The 16188-nt window shown below is 34.1% G+C and overlaps 1 protein-coding gene across 1 annotated transcript in view; it reads left to right on the plus strand.

The window, feature by feature from the left end:
- Positions 1 to 229: 229 nt before the first annotated feature.
- Positions 230 to 16188, plus strand: part of LOC123714658 (serine protease inhibitor dipetalogastin) — a 63213-nt gene continuing 47254 nt past the window's right edge. Inside the window, exon 1 of the mRNA XM_045669020.1 lies at positions 230 to 349. The gene's annotated coding sequence lies outside the window, so the exon portion shown is untranslated. The remainder of the gene's footprint in view (positions 350 to 16188) is intronic.

The raw sequence follows: 16188 nt of genomic DNA on the forward strand, positions 1-16188 counted from the left end.
GGGGCAAGCATATATATTTTTGTAGCATGATTTATTCTAAGTAGGTGTATGTCCGAATCAGTTTAGGTTCATTGAAGCATCAGGTTGGCGTTTAAATATTGTCATCTGGTATTTATGTCCGAAGTTCGTGTCAAAAAATCAAGGAAAACTGTGTTTGTCATTTGAAAACGCTTAGAAACTGTTCTTCTACTTCTACATGGTTTATACATTAACCCAGATGCTGGTCAGTGAAAGATGGATGGCAACTATAATAATGTTGGTAGTGGCTGCCTCGGGTCCAGTTCGCAGAGTGGCGTGGCCGAGTAACAACGTGTGTGTGTAGTGCAGTGTGGTGCGATATAATTTTTGAGTAAGTAGTGCACTTTGAATTTTTAAATTTAGAACTGTTTATCGTTTTTGAATTTAGAACATAATGGTGAAGCTTTCGCAGAAATATGTTTGAGGAAACTTTAAACTTTTAAATGCTTTGGAGCATTTCGGTTGGCAAAAAATGATTAATTAGCATTCATTGATCAAGTCAAAGAGACTGGATGAGTTCTACTTCAGTTTTGTTTAGTTTCTGGAGATTTGGCTTTACAAAGCACTTATATTAAATATTTTATTTTATTGAAAGGGCTGATAATAGTAAATCAGTTTTTTTAATTGTATTTTTCTATTTTTGGAATTACAATAAATACAATTGAAAACAATTTAATGACAAATTTTGCAAAAGGAATGCTTGAGTTAATGATATATTTTTTGGTTAAAGAAGTTAAATCGATGTTTTTACTAGAAAGATTTCTAATACTATTTTATGGAAAAAAAACAAATTTATCTTTTTCACTGCAATTTAAAAAAATGAAATAAAAATTAATTTAAATTTAATTTCATATTATACGACCTAATTATTGTAAATTTTATACATAACATTAAGCCATTAGTGTGATAGTTATTTAAATGATTAATAAATTTCCTTACAAGTATGAAACATCAGTACTGAACATAAAAAAAATGCAAAAGCTAAAAATCTTTTAATTAAAAAGGTCACTGACCCCTGTAAGCGCATTGACCCATTTATACCATTTTCGGATTATTACGTGAGATTGACGGACAGCATAATTACCTTGAAATTTGCATGTTTGGTAGTTTTTACTAGCCTCTTTGAAAATTCTGGTCGGATTTTAAAACTTTGACTAACTTAAAGGCCACAATTTATTTAAACAAGGTGCAATCAGGCTCACCTGACACTCACTAAAGGCTTGCGCGTGCGTTACTAGCCTTTTAGTATTCGTTATTTTCTTAAAGGGTCCTGTCCAATTGGTTTAGAGACACATACATCGATGTTCGAAAAACTGCTTTACGTTTAAAATGACATCGAGTGATTTATAAACCAGTGGCGCTACAACCTTTTAGGTATGGGCTTCAAATTTCTCTCCCGTGATCATTTCTAATAGGTGTTCAATCTTCTGTGCCTGACACCGTCAAAGGCATGCCACGCGATGTTTTCCTTCACCGTACGGGCGTGTCTAAAATGCGCACATAGAAAGTCCATTGGTTCACAGCCGGTCTCGAACCTACGATCCCAGGGATGACGTACGTTAAAACCACTAGGCCACACTGATCAAGCATCACGACGAGTAATACATATAGAAATTCTTTTCTAAAATTTGATGTAACATATACTATCATAGTAGTTATAAATTATATTGTTTTTTTCTTTTAATGTAACGTAATAAATAAATATAAAAACTATATCTATACGAAGAATTAGCTAAATAATATATAATATAAAGTTTAATCTTAGAATACAACTAATTAATTAGTTAAAAATTACCGGACAGCGATCTTTTATTAATTACAGAATCTTTATTTTTGATGTATACTTTTAAAAAAATTACACTGAATTGTAAGCCTACAATTAATCTCTTTCCGTCGACAATTAACTTACACAACATAAAAAGAAAACATAATAAAAGAGACAACAAAAGAAGTGTAATTTAACAAACAACACAAAAAAATTGTGAAACTCAATCGAATTTCCCCTCAATAGATGTCACTAAAATCAATTGCAATTATCACATAAAAGTAGTACATATTTAAATTAATTCAATACATCAATGACTAGTACAATGACCCCGTTTTGTTCAATGGCGAGATTAAGGTCACGGAACGAAAGTGTGTAAGTTCGATTCGTGTCCGGTCAAGACTAGAAATACTAAGACAAGTAGTTAAGCTAACCAATGAGACAAGACAATTGACACTTTGCAATAAAAGCAGTGATCTTTCTGCTCTTAGAAATTTATTTTGAAACAAATTATATAATATGTACGGTTTCGGGGTGCTTTAAATGATAGAGGTTTCTTGCTTTACTCTATATTAACCACTGGCGTATTACAATAGAATATAAGCGAAATAATTAAATGTTAATTGCTATGTAACGAATGAATGTAATGTAGAGGAGAGTTCCTGCGGCAAACAGTCAAAGAGAGTGTCTACGACTGGCTATGCTCTCAGGGTGTAACTCCCATGATTTAGTTAATTGCTATGAAACGAATGAGTGTAATGTAGAGTGTGGAGAGTTCCTGCGGCTGGCTATACTCTCGGGGAATAACTCTGATGATTTAGGAAATCGTCACGTTTATAAATAAGCAAAATTTATAGTCATGGCATGTACATAGGAAATCATCACGCTTATAAAACTAAGAAAGCCTAAGTTAGCAAAATGACAGCCATGACTCGTACATAATATAATATTATAAAACAAAAGCATTTACAAATGGAAAAAGATCAATAAAAAATATACAATACCTACTCAGTAATAACTAATTCGGCTGTGATGGTGTGAATGTGAGGATGTGTATGTGGGTGTGTTTGTGGGGTGTGCTCATGATGCAGGTGATTTAGCGCTATGGATATTCTTCATACTGCTTTTAAGAATTATGCCTGCTTGTTACGCCTTAAGAATTCTGTTTCATTATCATAGAATTCTTTATAGGTAAGTTGTGGTCTCACATATACACAGCGATTTTTATACACCGGTATCCTTGCGATATTTGTCCCATAATAAGAGCGACACTTGGACCGTTAGTCATCTTGAATTACTGTCTCCATCATTATTTCTTAAGCGTGTGTCAACGCTGTTAAGGTTTGGACATTTAAAGACCTTTTCCTTAACCGTACAATAATTGCACTTATCTTTTTTTAAAATTTTGTATGTAACAAACGGACAAGCTCGCCTGATGTTTATGATATGTGGATTTTGCCAGAACCCTCGCAACTGCGGGGTACTACTACATAAATAACGTTAGAATTTTTTTTTTTTGCTGTTTAAAAGTGGAGCCATCTTTGGACAAACTTACCCCAATTTCTCTCTATATTACTTCGGAAGTTCATTCCCATTGAATGAAATATTTGTTTTTATGGACTAAAAATAACTCAAAAGTTTATTATTACCAGCAATATCATCACAGAATTCGGTAAAGTACAAATTAAAATTGGCCCTTTAGAATATTTTATTTATTACATAAGGTCAATGTTCTAGTAAATTGTATAAATTTACTCATCAACTAATGAATTCGTTACAAGTTTATGCTAATCAGAGTTGAAAGGAATCTTGTCAAAATAAGAAACTAGATAAGGAAGCTATCCAATTATAGATATTCTTTTTGTGATTAGGTTTTTTATGGTTATTTTACATACATACATTTGCATTACTTTTTTGAATTTGACTTGGACGTTAATTTGCTTAGCAGGATATGGCTTTTAATGTTTTTAAGATACAACTAAATATCACAAAATATGTTGCTTTGCAAATCTCGGAGGTGATTTACGGACTGGACGATTAGAGTATTTTTTTGTACCTTGAATTCTGGGGAAGGTTTTAATAGAAAGAAAAATTTACAAAAAACTAACCAGTTGAACTAAGTTCTTAGGTGTTTATCCCGGAAAAGAGAACACTCTCTTTTGGGTAGCATAGCAATATGTTGGTATGTCGCTACTAAAAAGGTAGGCTAAGTATAAAACTAGGCCAAGGCAATTTTCGTGGAGTCCGTTAGTGATAATATTTTATTTACTACAAACAAAGTTGTCGAACCAACGAATAATATATTTTTCATTTGCCATAATAATTTAGGAAATCAAGAATTATTTTTACCATTAACACTTGGTGTCATTAAATAGCTTTATATTTTTTCCAACCAAACGATTTAACTGCTGGAAACTGGAGATTTAAGATTTAACTCCTTGTCTGCTTCAAGTTTTGATTAAAAACAATATAGACAGATACCTAGCGACAGCAACCACACCAAAATTTAGTCCTTTTAATATTCTTTCAAAAGCTAGAGATGGAACAGAAATGCAATAGGCGATATCTGTGGTTCTTGATTAAGAGGATCGACTCAGAATCCCTAACATCGCATTCAGTGGTTTCGGACCTAAACGGTTATTGAATAACGGTGAGAACCATGGTATAATTATAGTAGTTTCGGGTCGATTCCGTACGGCTGTTTCGCTCTATTTAAGGCCGTTTAAAATATTAGGGCCGGATTTAGGGGAGGGCAACTGGGGCTCCATAAAAGGGGGGCACAATAGAGACTTCGGAAAATTCGGGTCTAAGGCAAGCCGGTGTCCTCCTTCACCATTAGAGGAAATGTTAAATGCACATCGAAAGAAAATCAAATGTACACAGCCGGGGTCGAACGTATGACTACAGGGATGATAGTCGCACGTTAAGTCTCTAGACCAAACCGCCCTGAATCATAACATAATGTATACAAAATCACACCTGTAACACAACACAAATGTACCACAAAGAACGGTTCGGCGGCCGTCGATACACAATCTTATACTAGAATAATAAGTCCTGAGTACATAATTCGTTACAATATCTTCTTACCACAAGACAAGAAAGGCACACAATATTATCAGCCGTAAGGATTTGAAGAAATTCTATTAGTTTCGGAACAAAGAGAGGGTAGACTGATGCTAATACCTTGCCTCACGATAGTTCTCAAAAACGCACTAAACACTCACTATAAAATTCTCAATAGTTGACGTAACTATTATCAATTATAATTAACAAATGTATATATCAAAATAAATATGTGTCTAACGTAACCCGAGTAAATCTCAACAGTGACTCAACTAATAAATGTGACGATCGGCCGAGAAAAAATATTTGGGATCACCCTCATCAAAAATTATTAAATTTAAATTATGTATTTCGAACAGTCTCACGTACCAGTCGGGCACAACATGACTGAGTCCAAAACCGGAGACTAGTAGCAAAATTTTATGTCACTGGAAGACTTGACAAGCCCGCCACGGCTCTTTGGGGACTCGCGGGGACATCCGAACCAGGGAATAGTTCAATAATGCGGCCACGTCTCCAAGTCAACGGTGGTATATTACATACATATACACGCTGCTGCAATAAATGGATATATTCTAAATTAAAACGTTTCCATAAACTCTGAGATAGTTGTTGAATTGAGTTTGAATATTACATTATAATTTTACATATTCGAAATTCGCTCGTGCAATAGTGCAAACTGTATATTAATTATTAAATGAATAAACATAAGAATGTTATGCAATATTTACGCTATATTTACTGTTAGTTTACGCATCAGTTGATAATATTTACATTAACATTATAGTATAATAGAACGGTTTCTGGCTTTGGATGCTTTTAATTTTAACAACACTTTTTTGAAAACAAAACATTCACTAACGATTCAAAATTTTATACCTGTACGTCTTACTCCAACCTAAAATAACTTTAAATGTAAAACTGAGCACACTTATGAATGCCAACAGAAAATATGTTAAATTGATTCTGAATTTAGATTGACTATCAGTTCGCAAGAACTGGCAAGAAACTCTCCGCCACTCTTTTTAATCAAGTTTTGAGTCATACAAATTGTTTGAACTGGAGTAAATCAATCCCAAGATTAGGATCATTTATATAATCGTCAAATTTATAATAAGCTGTATTGATTAATTTATGTTTACCGAGTGTTTTAAACTTATTCAGTGATAATTCTAGTTTAATAAAATGTGTTATGTAGAAATTATTGTCAAGTAACTTGTGTTCGTCTACCACTTATGCGAGACGAGCCCACAACATAGGTAAACCCGATGTGGGGCCTATTATTTTTTATTATAAAATGTTTTCTTTCTTTATTTCATTTATTTATTTAAAAAAATTAAAGAAACTTGCATGTGTCTACCAAGGGATCCACCAAGGCTGTGTGCCTGTGCACCACGTATTTACAAAATTGTGACGACGTGGCTATCAAATTTTATGTGACTTATTATGCGTTGTTTTTTTATAATTAATTCATTATAGAAAAATATTATAGCTTGTTAATAACTCTAACAACTAAGTTGGCCAAATATAAATACTTCCGTGCCTCGGACAACTGCATAAAGCAGTTCTCGCAATACATCCGCCCATTGGGCTAGGTTATGGCGATGCCCCGGAAATTAGTTATGAGGAACGAGACAACACTGCGCATACTTTTGAACCAAAATATCTTCGTATAACCTTCTACAGAGATGTCGCCGTCACAAACTATGATAAGCAGACACTTAAAATGGTGGTATGAAATGGAAACTAAACATACAAGAATATTATTGACAAATATTTAATATGAATCGACAAATTCAAATAAAAGAGGGAAATCAAATCAGTGCATATTTCATAGAAGTATGAATACATGAATGTTCAATCGTTCCGTGCAACGATCTATGAAACAGATATTTGAATAACGGAAAATTTATCAATGAATAATTCAATTGTTATTTATTGTGCAAGCTATCTTGATGATATTATATTTTTGACTTGACTTTACAAATAAAGATTTTATTTTTGAATATTTGTTATGATAAACCATTTCAAATGCAGAGTAGTATTCGTCTACAGTTTTAGTATGCGACTCTCATCCCTGAGGTCGTAGCTTCGAACCCCAGCGAACTTTCATTGTTCGCATTTACCACTCGAACGGTGAAGGAAAACATCGTGAGGGATCCGACCTGTCTTAGACCCGAAAAGTAGACAGCGTGTTTCAGGTATAGGCTGGTCACCTATCAGATTGATAAATGATCATGAAACATAGCAATCTGAGGCCCAGACCTAAAAAGGTTGTTTGTAGCGGCCCTTTATTTTTAAACCATTTCGAAAAGTCGTTCACAAAGCTACATGACAGGAATTACCAAATTACTTTCTAAAAACTGTCCAGTTGTGCAAAGTAAATGTAAAATTAGAAGCATTTAATATATATTTCGTTTTTGACGTTCATACAGATACAAAGTTTTTTTGAAGACTCTTCTTCTCTGTGTACGCTGTAAGAAGAGTCTTTCATACAGCGAAACAGCACTGATGACGTCGTAACTAAACACGAAACTTTCTAAAAAAAATACGTAATTTAACTCTTATTATATTATTATATATCGTATTAGACTCTTAACATAAATACACTATTAGCAAGTTTACTGATTGGTATCTCTGGCTGTAAAATTGCAATTTAATAGCTCCATTACGTTTGGAATCTTAATTTTCAGGTAGCTTAAGTAATGACCAATAATTTACAGAAGTAAAGTATTAACGTTAAATTGACATTTATTTTGCGCTGATGGCAAATATTTGGTTTTAGTCTTAATAATATTTACTGACATTTCTCTACTACTGAGTTGCATTGAGAATGCATTGTATGTATAAAACTTCCGTTAATAATAGTAATCCAGTGGAGTTATGGGTCACAGTACAGTCAGAAGTGAAACTTCTTTGTAAATTAATTATTACAGAGGTAAAAGCCCTTATAGATGATTATGTACCAGTATATGATTACTCCATGTATTTGTACATGTATATTCACACCTAGCACGTATATAGATAGGTCCTAATTATAACATAAATAAATAAAAAATCTGCGTTAATTTTATTTACCGCAAAAGACTTTATACGACTGAATGGCCATCTAAAGTTCTGATATGTAACAACTAAACGAATACATCAACCAATAGCAAGTATTTTTTCTCGACCTCCCTTTCTCACTCTCGCTCAGTCGGTCTCAATCACTCTCTCTCTCTTTTCTTCGACGACAACGCTGCACATCCTCGTGACGTTTCATCCATAAAAAAACCCTCATGCCCCTGAAGAAGTTTCACTTCAATTGATTTTTAAAAGTAGTTAACGAACGAAACACCAGTAGTCACACTACTTAAAGTACCGGAGCAGTAAAGAGATATCTTATAATGTATGAGAAACAATAATCAGCGAGTATAAAACGCGCGTACGATATTTATAGAAGACCAATAAGGCTAGACCAGTCTACAAATATATGAACTTAATAGGCTCGATTACATCTCTCGTTAAGACAATCGTAAACTGTGCTTGTAGAAATATTGTGTAAGTCTCAATCTTACGTGAACCCCGACTGGAGTTCGGCAAGTAAAGGAAAATCTGGTCATTGTGAGCAAAGTATAAATATATGAAGGGGAGCTATGGATATCCAGACCTAGCTATTTTATGAGTATGCTCAATCTGGATCTGTAGTTTAGGCTAATACGCGTTCATCGTAAAAGGAAGGAGAAGTGGAATGATGGGATGCCTGGAGTACCTTCTTTTTATGTAATAGGAGGCTCACCTGATGTTAAGTGATACCGCCCCCCTATCGATACTCACATTGCCAGAAGGCTCGCAATGCGTTGACGGCCTTTCAGAAGCCTTATAGTATAATATATAAAAAAAATTAAATCTCACTTAACCTTAATACATCAGATGCGCCGGTTTTGGTGAGTGTGTCCTGTGAAACAGGCGCCTTTTAGCTGCTTCTATTATTTTCTAATGTAGGCTCTGCTTGTCCAAGTAGTGCCTCCTCTTTACTTTCTATAGTCTGCTCATCTCATGTTCTGCCTTCCTCTTTTTTTTAAAATCTCGTGGTTGCCATACTGTAATAATTTTTGTCCATTTCATCCTGCTTTCTCTCGTCATGTACCCGGTCCAGCGCAATTTCAACCGCCTTATCTTCTTTATAATGTTCTCTACTTTGGTCGTTAATCTTATATCTTCTGCTCTTTTGCGATGTCTCAGTGTTACCCACCATGCTTCTTTACATTACTTCTTGGCCTGTTCTCAACTTTAAAAGATGATTTTACGATAATGGCCAAGTCAGAAAGTTGAATACCTTATGCTATCTACCGTACGTAAAAATACATTTAAATTAATCCTTTATAATAAAAATACTTGATCCGTAGACATGTGGTATTAAAATAAATTTAAGTTATGTTATTAAAGGGAATTTTATGATCTGGATTAAAATTTTACCGTCTACGACATAACGACTTGAAGGCATTAAACTCTGATATAGCAGAATACAGATAAGGTATATACTAGCAGTTTACGTAGTAGTTTGAGTACAATAGTATGGCCTATTCATTTGTGCTGTTTGAGCTGCTGGCTAAACTTCCAAGCTTCCAAGTTTTCTAGAGGTTTTCGCGGGCCAAAATATTGACGGTCGCGGTAGACCAAGACTTGGAGACAAATAATATACAGCCGGTTAATGGAGCGTTCTGAATGAAAGAATTTTTGAGATCAGTCTATTGACATTATAATAAGATAAGAAAATTAAAATCTTTCCTTATTATACTGTTATTAGTGGACTGTTAGATTTTTAACATAGAATCCAAAAAAATTATTTAATTGATCAATTTAAACAAAAATTATTGTTAATTGTAACTTTTAGGTTTACGTATGTGTATATTAGAAAAGGTAGCTTGTAATATATACTGTAGATATAGCATTATATGTGGTGAACTTTCATAAATAAACTTAAAATGCATACCATATACTCTTCTGTTCACCTTCCCATCTGTCGTCAAGCGAATTAACCTGTCTGCCAGCGGATTTTTTAACTTTCATCGAACCGGTACTGCGTGCTGTGTTAGCTAAATAAAACTTTTTCCGCAAATGTCAAGTGTAACAGGTTTCACTTGTTGATCTGAATACATAAGAGAAGTTCTATTTTTAAATGTTCTTAGAAATGTGCATACGTTTCAGTCTGTGCAAATTCCATTTTTGAAATTTTCTTAGTAATTATCATGTGTATCCGTTTTGATCTTTGCACATTCCATTTTTGAATCCTTTCAAATTAGAATGTGCAGTTTGAATCTGTGCAATTTCCCAAATTTTTAAATACTTGGAAACTTTGTAATCTTGCATCACCTCTTTTTCTCAAACTGTAAACACTATGTGAGGGAAAGAGACAAACAATTTAGTCGAAACAAATGATAGTTTTTAGTACTAACAGTGTGTGAACTTACTGTTTATTATTTTGACAACGCAACATTTCCATCATCTGAGCAATATTCTTACAAAGCAAAATCTTCTTATAAGTCTTATCTAAATAGAACGAGGGTTTAAATAAATTAATGTTAAGAAAACATTTTTTGAACGGATTGCTTGTTGAGTCTAGATATTTGAATTGGAATGTGTTTTGGTACGAGAATAGGCCTTAAAGTATATGAAACAGCTTTGAAAGCTTTCAAAGGCCGGTATCGCACTCACTATGTTCGCAATCCAATAAAAAATCTTAATATAGGTATTAGTTGTGTTAGTAAGTTCTACAAATTAAGGCAAGTTTTGTTGGTGTATAGTGCCTTAGGGTAAAAGCCTCCTCCATATTTTTCCACTTCTCTTTTGTCAATCTCCTTCCAGTAGGTTTCCTCCATTTTGTTGTGTACCATCCTTTATCCCGCGCTCTGAATCAGATCAATATAAACTACGAATTATAATTGAAACGTGCCACTTTATGAATTAGATTTGACGATTTTCAATTTATATCTTGAGTATCGAATCATTTATTATTTATAAATTATTTAATTCGTTTTTTTGCAATTAGCAAAAGTGCTTGTCTGACCGGATCAATGTATAATATCTAGATTTAAACCTGTTTTATTTACTGTCCACGTCGTGGAACTAATTGATATATGTAAAATATATCAATTGTCAAATATATCAGATATTATTATAAAAAGCTGTGTTTGCCTAGTGGCTTAAACGAACCCTTATCCCTGAGGACGAATCACGACTCTGCACTAATGGAATTGTCTTTCTTACGCACTTACCCCTACGGTAAAGCCACCATCTTGACATCTGTCAAACAAATCATTGTTTGCCTTCTGTGTCATGTCAACGTACTTGTCTCTGAAGTTATTGAAGAAACATACCCAATCTGAGTTCAAGACACATATAGGACTATCGCTGGAAGTTAAATTAATAATCAAGTCGATTTTTATTGTTACTATTGAGAGCGCTCCACTAATCTTAAGTAAATTATGCGGCTCTCATCATGTGTCAAACGCGGTATTCTGGGTATCTGTTAGCCCGAAAAAATACGAACGCTACGACAACAGTGATTATATTAATAACTCAACGGTTAATTTATAATTCTAAAACGTCGAATGCTTAACTGAATAGTTGTCATAGGCATTTCACTTGACGACTTCATATGACGCTCTCATACTCCATACATTTATTATAAAGTTCAGTTCAGGTTCAGTTGTTAAAACCAACCAAACATGTGTTAGGTACAGAACTGTCTACCAGTGCTAACGTTTTTAGCGCCTATCTAAAATTCTTATATATTCATGATTTTAATATTTTAAAAAAGAGTTGTTCAATTAAACTATTAAACTAAAAACTTTAGTGATAGGTTTAAGGAAATCACTAGAAAGTTGTAACGAACAGTTCATTTCATCATCATCATTTTCAAAACATAATGTATAGCTGAAATTCAAATAATTTTAATAAGTTTTTGGAATTACCCCCTTATCGATCAAATAGCCTCCTTGTCGAGCGCAGGTCCTACGTTGTGAAACACAGATCGATACACACAAGAATTACGAAAAAGTTGGTTGGGTATCGTAACTTAAATACTTTTATAGATACCAGCAAACTTCTTGAGCATTACACTAGGGAGTGGGGGAAAGCTTGCGCATCGTACACAGCGCGGGACACAAACATCAACTGATTTACTAATCACGCGATCGACGTCACATTCCCGCCGCCGCGCACCACCGCCCTCTATCGCTTCTGCGCAGGCAAGGACATTTGTTCAAGATGTTTGCCGGTACCTGTACAAAATTCGACGGCGTGTCAAGTACATACAAAAACGGAAAATAATCAAAATATTCCAGCAAGGCCTAAAGCCTAAACAATGTGAATGTAAAATTATAATTACAGTATATCATTCGTGGAATGTTTAGTAATTCCATTTTCGGTTCTGAATTACCATTGAATTCGCTGCATGGCGACCAATAAAGCCTTTCGACAAATGTATGTTATTTGCATAATGGCAATACGTAATGTTACCTAAATATGTTTAGTAAATCAATTGCCTCCATCTGTTGGTTCTAGTGAAATAAATTCATCAGTGGCGCTACAACCTTTTTAGGTCTGGGTCTCAGATTTCTGTATCTGTTCCATGATTTTTCAATCTAATAGGCAAGATCAGCGTCCTGTGCCTTACTGTCGTCTTTTTGGGTCTAAGGAAAGCCTCACGAAAGGTTTCCTTACGATGCTTTCCTTCACCGTTCGAGCGGATATTAAATGCGCAGATAGAAAGTCCATTGGTGTACAGCTGTACCTACGAACTCAGAAATGAGAGTCACACGCTGAAGCCACTAGGCAACCACTACTCTGTATGAATATAATGAAAGAAAATTGTCTAATAAATTACGAGACGAATTATACGTTTTTATTAACTGAACTGGGATTACAAACAATTGTTCATTGATATAGCCCAAGTTTTCAAGTCCTTTGCCTGAAATTTTACTTAAAATTTTAATAGGAAACACTTAAAATGTTCGCTATTTTTGTAACTACCAAAATTGTCTAACACACTTTCCGTATACCGGGTAAATATTTATACAATAAAATCATTGAGAAATTCCATATTTTGTTTTATACAAAATAAGGTTTATATATACTGAAGCAGCATGTCCAGTACAAAAAGATTTGAGATAAGTGTCTCCTCTTATCCAAAGCTAGTTAGTGTAAAATACAAAGACCAGTTAGTGGACTTACTATTTGTGGTCCATGTAACAAGAGGATATACTGAAACTCATTCATTGTATGGCTTTTGTTAATGGCAAAATATATTCGAAAATTATTTTTTCAAATTTGTTGCAGTGTTTAAGAAAAAATATATTTTAATTTAAGACTATTCTCTCCTGTCAATATAGTGAAAGTATCTAACCCTAATGTGATTGATAGTCGACAATCTATATTCTTTCTGTTCAGTCGGCAGCTCATGTCTGAGCTTCGTGGTCATCAATGAAGAATCTAGAGTGGAGTATCTGTTGCCACGAGTGTCTGTCCCTCGCCTTTCTTATAGTGTGTCTCTGAAAGTATTGAGGAGGATAAGTCTTTCAATTGATCAGTCCATCTAGTCGGTGAACGGCCATGTGATTGCTTTCTGTGTTACCAACCACTATTTCCAAGTTCTCATACAGTATGCTTCGTAGTCCACAGTATTCTGAGCATTCACCGCTACCATCACATCTCAATGGCATCGAACCTTTGCCTTCCTCGAGTCAATATGGTCCACTTTTCTACTCCAAACAGGAAGATAGAAGGAACACTAGTGCATCAGTATTATTTTGGTTTCGATACCAAATCTTCTTTTCTTCCAGATGTTGCCTAAACGTGTCACCGCTGTCGGTATATGGTAGACAGGCGAGTCCATGTGCGTATCTATATACAACATTTAATTCAATTCACGTCACCTTAAGCTGGTTGCTTTTCTCATGATACCTGTACAAATAAAATTCGATTTATTCCTTAACTATAAACAACTTGACAGGTATCTGCCAATTAAATATCAATTACCGAGCACAATATCTAATCTGAGAATTCCAATTGTCATCATAAAGGAGACCACTTTAACTTGATCCCTTCAACCTCCTTCATAATAAAGCCGAGTTGGTCTTTTGCTTGTGCCATTGAAACTAGTTGCATTAAGTGTCGTCCAATTTATGTTGACCTTTCCTTTCTTCGTTTTATAACTGGCTATCAAAGAATGTCTCTGGATTTGTGTGAGCTTATGATTCATGGAATGTATTAAGGAGTAATGTAAATGCTTGTAAATTTGATAGATCGTAATCATAAATATTATACATACAAAAGATAATACAACAACAGATGAAAAAATATTTGACTACAGACAACATCGCATATAATTAGTTTCTTTATGTGGCAAACGTGCAGGTGGCTCATCTGATATTCAGTGATACATTTACACTGAGATTGCCAGAAGGGTCGCAAGTGCGTTGCAGACCTTTTAAGAATTGCTACGTTCTTTTTTTGAAGGACCCTAAGTTTTTCACGATTCGGTGTTAAAGTAGGATTTGTCCGAATAATGATAAGTTATTATTTCAGATTATATCAATTTGTAGTTTTAGTTAAAGTAATGTTTATTAAACAAAAAACAAAACAATACAATTCTGGAGTTCCAAAGAAGGCAAGCGATTGTGCGATTGTAGAAGTTATTTTTCCTCCGAAACCTCGATTAAACAGACAGGTATTATGGTATAAAGAAAACACTTTTAACGGATTGAAGCTATGTATTTTTATAAACCTATATTTATTTTACATACTTTTGAATTTCTCAAGACGTTTCGCGTGCTTTACAGCGTGCGTAGTCACGGTGACTGAAGACAAAAGGTGTTGAATGTCAAAAAGTATCACAGTTGTAGAGAAAGTTGTATTTTCTGTATTTATTTCCCCGGAGTTGATATCGACTAAAAGATGACGGGTTTTTGCAAAAATGACTCACGGTGTCCTCTATTTTTGCGGATTGTTTGTCTTGATATTTTAATTTGGATATTATTGGATCCCAGGTGTCTTCAGTCACCGTGACCACACACACTGTAAAGCACGCGAAACGTCGGAAAAAATTCAAAATTATGTAAAATAATACATATAGTTTTAATTCGTTAAAAAAATGTTTTCTTTAAATGTGTAAAAGTTATATTATTAAAAGACAATACTAGGTATTATGGTAGATTTGGGAAGAAAGGTTATTCACCCTTATAACAGGATGTCTATTTTATTTTAATTTTTTCTTAAAATAGTTCCAAGCTGACACCACCTCGCAGGTGCTTTTAATAAAATAAAAGAAACATTTACGGTCTGCCAGTGGCATTGTCCCTTTGTTAGACCTTGATTACTCCGTCGTCATTAAAGCTCTTAATATCTCCCTTTATACGTTTTTTTGGTCAGCTTTTATATCTTTGTGAGATACGTTTAGAGTTTTTGAAAGTTTTTAAGCAATCTTAATCTGTAGACGGAGACCAAACAGCTGTTTTTTACATTAAAAACCTTTTTTTAAAGAAACTTATACTAATCAAAATAATATATTTGACGTGACTTTAAATACATAAAAATTAGTGGTACTACAACATTTGTAGGTCTGAATCTGTTTTATGATAAGTTATCAATGCAATAGACAAGTATGATCAGCCTGCTGTGCGTGACTCATCTCGACTTTTTGGGTCTAAGGCTTGCCGGTTTCCTCACGAAGTTTTCTTTCACCACTCGAGCGATTGTTATGCGCACGTAGTAACACCATTGCTGCGGCGGTGATCGAACCTATGACCTCTTGGAAGAGAGTCGCACGCCGAAGCCGCTACGGCGATACTGCTCTCATTTTACCATGCGGAAAAAAGTTTTTGCGTACACTTTTTATTAGTCAACAAAATCCACATTGATCGCACTAGATAAACGTAACATCCGCTGTCTGCATTCCTCAATTAATCAAATGATCAGTTCAGACTAGATATATCCAGTAGAATTTGCTTTAAAATTAATTTTAAAGCAAATTCCTAATATTATAAAATAATCCTTAAATATTAAAAAGGCCGCATCTGTATATATGAACAGGACCAAGTCTACTAGTAGTACGGATTCCATACGAAATCCACTCGAGGATTGCAGAATGCAAAAGCTAGTAGGTTATTAAAAAATAATTAAATTAATGTATTAAATCGATTTTGATTTGAACTTTCTTGTAAATATTATTATCAAATACATTAATAAAAGCAACATTTAAAATGATAGTGAGCGTAGTATTCATTCAATTTATGATTACGTTGAGATCTATAGATCATTATCGATCATCAAGATGACATATAAATTATACACGTCAC

This window comes from Pieris brassicae, chromosome 9 (assembly GCF_905147105.1).
Source record: "Pieris brassicae chromosome 9, ilPieBrab1.1, whole genome shotgun sequence".
Classification (NCBI taxonomy): Eukaryota; Metazoa; Arthropoda; class Insecta; order Lepidoptera; family Pieridae; genus Pieris; species Pieris brassicae.